The 6,510-nt window shown below is 44.3% G+C and overlaps 1 non-coding gene across 1 annotated transcript; it reads right to left on the bottom strand.

The window, feature by feature from the left end:
• Positions 1-2,236: 2,236 nt before the first annotated feature.
• LOC116461556 (small nucleolar RNA SNORA26) lies at positions 2,237-2,357 on the bottom strand. The gene has a single exon (XR_004246094.1). It is a non-coding gene; the product is annotated as a small nucleolar RNA SNORA26 (small nucleolar RNA).
• Positions 2,358-6,510: the final 4,153 nt, after the last annotated feature.

Genomic DNA, 6,510 nt, shown 5'->3' with positions numbered 1-6,510 from the left:
CCCGGGTTCACGCCATTCTTCTGCCTCAACCTCTCCGAGTAGCTGGGACTACAGGCGCCCGCCACCACGCCCAGCTAATTTTTTGTATTTTTAGTAGAGACGGGGTTTCACCGTGTTACCCAGGATGGTCTCGATCTCCTAACCTCATGATCCACTCATCTTGGCCTCACAAAGTGCTAGGATTACAGGCGTGAGCCACCGCACCCAGCCTTGTTTTTTATTTGGATTTAATTTTATTTCGTCTTTAATGAAATTGACACTTTTGAAAGGGCCACACTACCTGACTTGTATGTTGCTCCATAATCTCAATTTGTCTGATTGTTTTCTCATAATTAGATTCAGATTATATATCCTTAGCAAGAATACAAACTACATAGATGATGTGTTGATGAAAAGTTTGTACTGGTGCGATGTCACCAAGATGGCCGAGTAGAAGGTCCCTTGGCATCACTCCTCTCAGAAAAATACAACTAGAAACTATTCAAGACCAGAATACCAACCTGAGTTCACCAACACTTGGAGGAGAAGTGGAGAAAACCCTCGACGAACAGAATTGAGAAAATCTGTGACTGGTAAGGGAAGTGATCATTTCAGACTGTGCTGTCCCCTCCCCTAATGAGGCAGCATGCTATGAACAGAGAATTTTCCCCAATCCATTGTTTCAGGAGTTAGAGGAGGGACTTGGGGGTGGAAGTTTGATCTCCCCATGGTCTGGGAATCTTCAAGGGAAGCCCACTCTGGTCCTGTCCCGTGGGAACCTTTGGGAGTGCCGGGAGGGCTGAACCACCTGGGATGACTTAGAGACAAAGAGCAGGATGCTAATTGCAGCACTGGCACTTGGATCTTGGTGGCTACTCTGTGCTCTGATTGGTGGGGATGCCTTGTTGAAGAGACTGGCTGGAGTCGTAGTGCTGCAGGGGCACAGTCCATGGAAAGGCCCAAATGCCTGGCTGTATTTTCCACAACGCCCAGGTACTTGCAGAAAGCGTCTCCTTGGCCCGGAAACAACTAAAAGGTCAGGATTAAGTTCCAATGCCTGCTTAAATCTTCCCCACACTGAGAAACTATGGCAGGGTGGCCATACAGTTCTGGGGCAACATTTAGCCTCCTGTGCTTACTATAAGTTTTCCCTAGACCAAGAAACAATGACAAAGCAACAATTTAGCTCCAGTGCAGTGTTTTAGTTCTGGTGCTCGCTGTAAGTCCTCCCAAGAATGGGAGGAAACAACAGGCCAGTGTTTGAATTCCAATACTAAGTAGTAAAGGTCTAACACAAGCAAAGAATACCTGCAAAAACTGGAAGAGGTGCCTGGTTCCTCAGATATGCGAACAACAGTGTAAAGATGCAAGGACTATGAAAACTCAGGGAAATATGACATCACCAAAAAAACCAACAAAGTTCTAACAACAGTCCCGGAAGAATTGAAGATCTGTGAAATGTGAGACAGAGAATTCAGAATCCTCTTAAACAAGTTAAGGGAATCACAAGAAAATACAAATAGAAAATTAAATAAAACTTGGAAAACAGGGTGGGTGTGGTGGCTCACACCTGTAATCCCAGCACTTTGGGAGGCTGAGGCAGGCAGATCACAAGGTCAGGAGTTCAAGACCAGCCTGGCCAACATGGCGAAACCCCGTCTCTACTAAAAGTACAAAAATTAGCCAGGCGTGGTGGTGTGCACCTGTAATCCCAGCTACTTGGGAGGCTGAGGCAAGAGAATTGCTTGAACCCAGGAGGCGGAGGTTGCAGTGAGCTGAGATCGTGCCACTGCACTCCAGCCCGGGCAACAGAGTGAGACTTAGTCTCAAACAAACAAACAAACAAAAAAACTTGGAAAACAATTGAGGAACAAAATTAGAAATTTGACAAAGAAATAGGAATAATTAAAAAAAATCGGATAGAAATTCTAGGAATAGAGACTAGAATAACTGAACTGAAAAACTCATTAGATAGCTTCAACAGCAGACTTGATCAAACAGGAAAGAATTAGTGAGCTTGAAAACAAAATATATGAAATTATCCAATCAGAGGGTAAAAAGAAAGGTTTGGACTGGAAAAGAGAAAAAGCACATCTGCAATGAGGTGCAAGTATATCACACACGGCACATAGAAGAACTGCATGGGCCAAGGGCCACAACTTGTGGTGGAGACAGTTTTACAGAGCAGGAATGTTGGAGTTACCTGAGGCTCATTTCATATTCTCCTCTTCTTTTTCTTTTTCTTTTTTTTTTCTTCAGCTGTGACTCCAGACATGATCCAAAGAGGAATTTTGCAATATTGTCTCTGGGTTTTATGGAAACTTACTTTACCTTTCTGTGTTAGGCTCTTAAAGACTGTGTCAACCTTAAAAGGGCACGAGAAAGGGCTTCTCACTTTTCTGACACCATCTAATCCCAGCTCAATCTAAGACTAAGAGGGTTCTCACATGTCCATCTCTAGCCCAGCCTGCATTCTTAAACACAGTCCTGATACTCAGCTACTTACTTTCATCTCAAAGGTGGTCTCAAAGATCCCTCATGCTAACATGTTCAACATTCAACTCTTGAGTCTCTACACCAGTCCCCTTCCTCAGCATAAGTCTACATCTTCATGAGTCTACACCACCACCCACTCAGTTATGTGAGCTAGAAACCCGGACATCATCCTTGATGCCAGCTTCTTTCCCCCCCGCCTCCTGTAGCCAGTCCATCACCAAGTCCCGCTGTTTTGACCACCTAAATAATTATCAAATCCATTCATTCTCTCCACCTACTCTACTACCAGCTTAGTCCAAGCCATGATTCTACTACACCCTCCTAACAGATCTCTTGGCTTCCACACAGGCGCACTTCTGAATTTCATCTCAATACAGCAACCAAAATATCTCTTAAGAGTGTAAATCTGATCACCTGTCCCCCTATTTAGGACCCTTTAATGGATTCTTACTGCTCTTTCAAAAAAGAAAAAAATCTTTTCTAAGGCTCCTGGCCACTGTCTACAGCACTCAAGTATACCATTCTTCCTCTTGCTCTCTGCACTGCTACTACACTGTCTTTCCGTTTCTTAAACCCCAAACAATTCGTCTCCTTTCCTTCTTCCCAAGACACACACACTCTCATTCCCTTCACGTATGTTCTTCCTTCATGTCTTTGCTCATTAGTCCCTTCGCTCATGGAAGCCCCCTCTTATACACTCTTAGAAGACTCTATTTTTTACTCTGAGCCCTTATTACAGATAATATTTCTACAGTTTTTCAACATTTCATTCGGATCTGCCTCTCCTACTTCCAAGCTCCAAAGGACAATGATCACATTTGTCTTCTTCCTCTGGGTAGCCTTACCATGTAGCACAGTGCCTGGCACTAAGTGAACTCTCAATAAATATTTGGGGGTGCATGAATCATCTCTAGAAGGCCCAATAAGAATTCCAAAGGGCATGTGCACCCATGCAAACATTAAGGAATTTATTCCATACTCTCTTATAATCTTGGTAAGTTTGATAAAATATCTATTTTATCTGCTCAGTCTGACTTCAAAAGTCCATGGGGCAAATTTTTATTTCAAAGCACTTTCTATATTTAAACTTTTGAAAAGGAAGAACGACTAGCATTTCTCCCATATTTCCATTCTGTTTTGAGCCATCTAAGCTCAGAGGTTGGCCAAGGCAGCAAATGAAGTGAGAGGCCATTGATATGCAAATATGGTCATTATGATTGGAGGCCACACCCCAGAACTTGATCTCAGCGCTTTCACAAAGCCAATTTACATTAAAAAAATTAATTTTCCAAACTTGAAATTAATTTCCAAAGCTAAAATGCATAGAAATTAAACTATTAAAACACTGCATTTTCAATAGAACACATTGCTATTTTTTGGAGTGAGAGTTGGCTGTCTTCCAACAATTAGGTTCTGTTTGGCTTTTGAAAGAGGTTCTGAGTTGTTAAGGATGGATACTCTTGACCTTGGACTGACCTCTGCAGTTTCCCTGGAGCATGGACAGCCAAGCAGTAAAGTAGATGCTGGTAGAGATATTGCTACTGTTTTTGAGTAATGGAAGCTGAGACCCAGAAAGTTCATGTGATATATTGAAGACTCAAATCCAAGTCTTCAGATTCTAAGTACTGAGGTCCTTTCTTAACATTTTCTCTTAAAATGTTTGGCTCTTTAGGGCAGAGCCCAGACTCACCAATGCCACACATACCTCCCATTTGCCTGCTAGATTTTAGAGCTTTGGAATGGATCTGTCATCTCACAGAAAAGAGGTAAAGCAAATTCCTTCCAGGTCATAGCAAGAGGGTGGGGTGTCCTTTAACTGTCCTGATGCCTAAATTTGGTTTTACACAAAATCCCCAAGATGCTGTAAAATCACTTTTGTAGCTGGATGCCAGGGTCAGAATTGATGACTTGGGAGGCAGAGGAGCAGAGCTTCTGCTATGATCTTAGGAAAATGAGATGCGGCTGCTGAAGCCCAGAGCTTGGCTCCCAGCAAACCTCAGCCCTGGTTGCCAATGCCATCTTCCACTGCTGATGGATGATGGCCCACTGGCTCCTGCACCTGTGGATAGCTCTAATTTCTGCTTTCAACCTGTAGCCACATAGCCTTTGGATTAACATATTGTCCTCTGATTCAGATGATTCTTTTCTTCTCTGCAACAGGGCCACCATAGGACACATATTATAGTTAGCAGTGCGGGTTTTGCTGCTCACTAGCTCTCTGGTCTTTAACAAATGACATCTTTTTTTTTTTCTTTTTGAGACGGAGTCTTGCTCTGTCGCCCAGGAGTGCAGTGGCACGATCTCAGCTCACTGCAAGCTCTGCCTCCCGGGTTCATGCCATTCTCCTGCCTCAGCCTCCCGAGTAGCTGGGACTACAGGCGCCCACCACCACGCCCAGCTAATTTTTTTTTGTATTTTTAGTAGAGACGGGGTTTCACCGTGTTAGCCAGGATGGTCTCGATCTCCTGACCTTGTGATCTGTCTGCCTCGGCCCCCCAAAGTGCTGGGATTACAGGCGTGAGCCACCGCTCCTGGCCACAAATGACGTCTTTGATCCTCGGTTTCCCCTTCTTTATTAATAAACTCTGTAAAGAAGGTTTCCTGTGCGCTGGTTACCAACTGGTCTGAGTTTGGTGAGACAGAACACCCAGGCTCACAACAAGTTAACTGAAACAAGTTTATTACTTACAGACAGGCAGGTAGCAAGGGACAACAGAAACCTAGGATTCATTGCCACCCAGTCCTCCAAGGTTCAGGAAAGCTGCCTGGGTGGATGGAGTCTTAACTGCATGTGCTCCACTTTCACAGCAGCTGAGGGACCTCAGAAAGCAGCCCAAACTGAGTTTTATACCTCGGGGTTACAAGACCCTCTGGGCTAAGCATTGAAGGACATCTTGTTTCTAGGGAGGAATTGGAACAGAACCTGGACTGTCCTGACCAGTTCCCCTCTTATCTCAGGATGTTTTATTTCCAGCACATCCTGCAGTTATTCTTGAGAACTACAGATAAGAAAAGGGAGGAGAACTGCCTTGGTCTAAGGCCACCCAGAGAACTGTGCTGCAGATCCCACGTCTAGAGTTCTCTTGGGGATCAAATGAGATATCATAACGGGAAATGCTTAGCTCAGTATCTAATATGCAGCATTTTAAAAAAGGTAGTTATTAAGTTAGAAAAAGGACTATCTGCAGGATCCCTGCATGGGGAGAATGCATGGGGACACTGCACGGAGATGCCTAGGAATGCTTTGTGACAAACAACATCATGGGATGTAGCAGCTCAAGAAAGTTGATCATACTTGTGCTTTTGAAACTTTGTGAGCAATGTTAAAGAGGAAATATGAAAGGGAAAACCTTTACACGATGGCTTTCTAGGTTTTATTGACATCCTGGCTGAGCTGGCTCTCTGACCTGGGTCTGGTTGACTCAGGGCTGGTGAATAATCATTATCTTGCACAAGGATGCACCAGGAAGGACCACACTCTAGCCCAGCTGGTCATGCAGCCATGTTGGGAAGTGCTGGTTGGCCCAGGGATGCCATTCCTGATGGATCAGAGGAAAAGGAACGGGAGAAGTAAATATGAAAAGAAGCTCAAGCCCAGGCTATGACCAGGAGAGCCAATCCTTCATTTGGAGCACCAGTCTTTCTTTGCCCAGAGACCTGCAGGTACATGCAAGTCCCTGGGAGTGGCTCCAGGAAGCCCCCCTTGGGCTCTATGTTGCTTTTTTTTTGAGTTAGACTCTCTAGCATAGACTTTGTCTTTGAAAGAGGATTTGTAAGTGGCTGTTTATTTATTCTTTTACTCATTCATTCCATATTCATAGAGCACTGGATTAGTCAGGGTTCTCCAGAGAAATAGAACCAATAGAAATAGAACCAAAGACATGCATTATAAGAAACTGGCTCACACGATTATGGAGGCTGATGTGTCCCAAGATCTGCAGGGTGAGTTGGCAAGCTGGAGGCCCAGGAGAGCCAGTGGTGTAGTTGTGGTCTGAAGGCTAGCAAGCTTGAGACCTAAAAAAACTGATGTTTCAG

The sequence above is a fragment of the Hylobates moloch genome, unplaced genomic scaffold, assembly GCF_009828535.3.
Source record: "Hylobates moloch isolate HMO894 unplaced genomic scaffold, HMol_V3 SCAFFOLD_21, whole genome shotgun sequence".
NCBI lineage: Eukaryota > Metazoa > Chordata > Mammalia > Primates > Hylobatidae > Hylobates > Hylobates moloch.
Note: the sequence above shows the minus strand (reverse complement) of the source record. Positions and strands in the feature narration are given on the sequence as shown.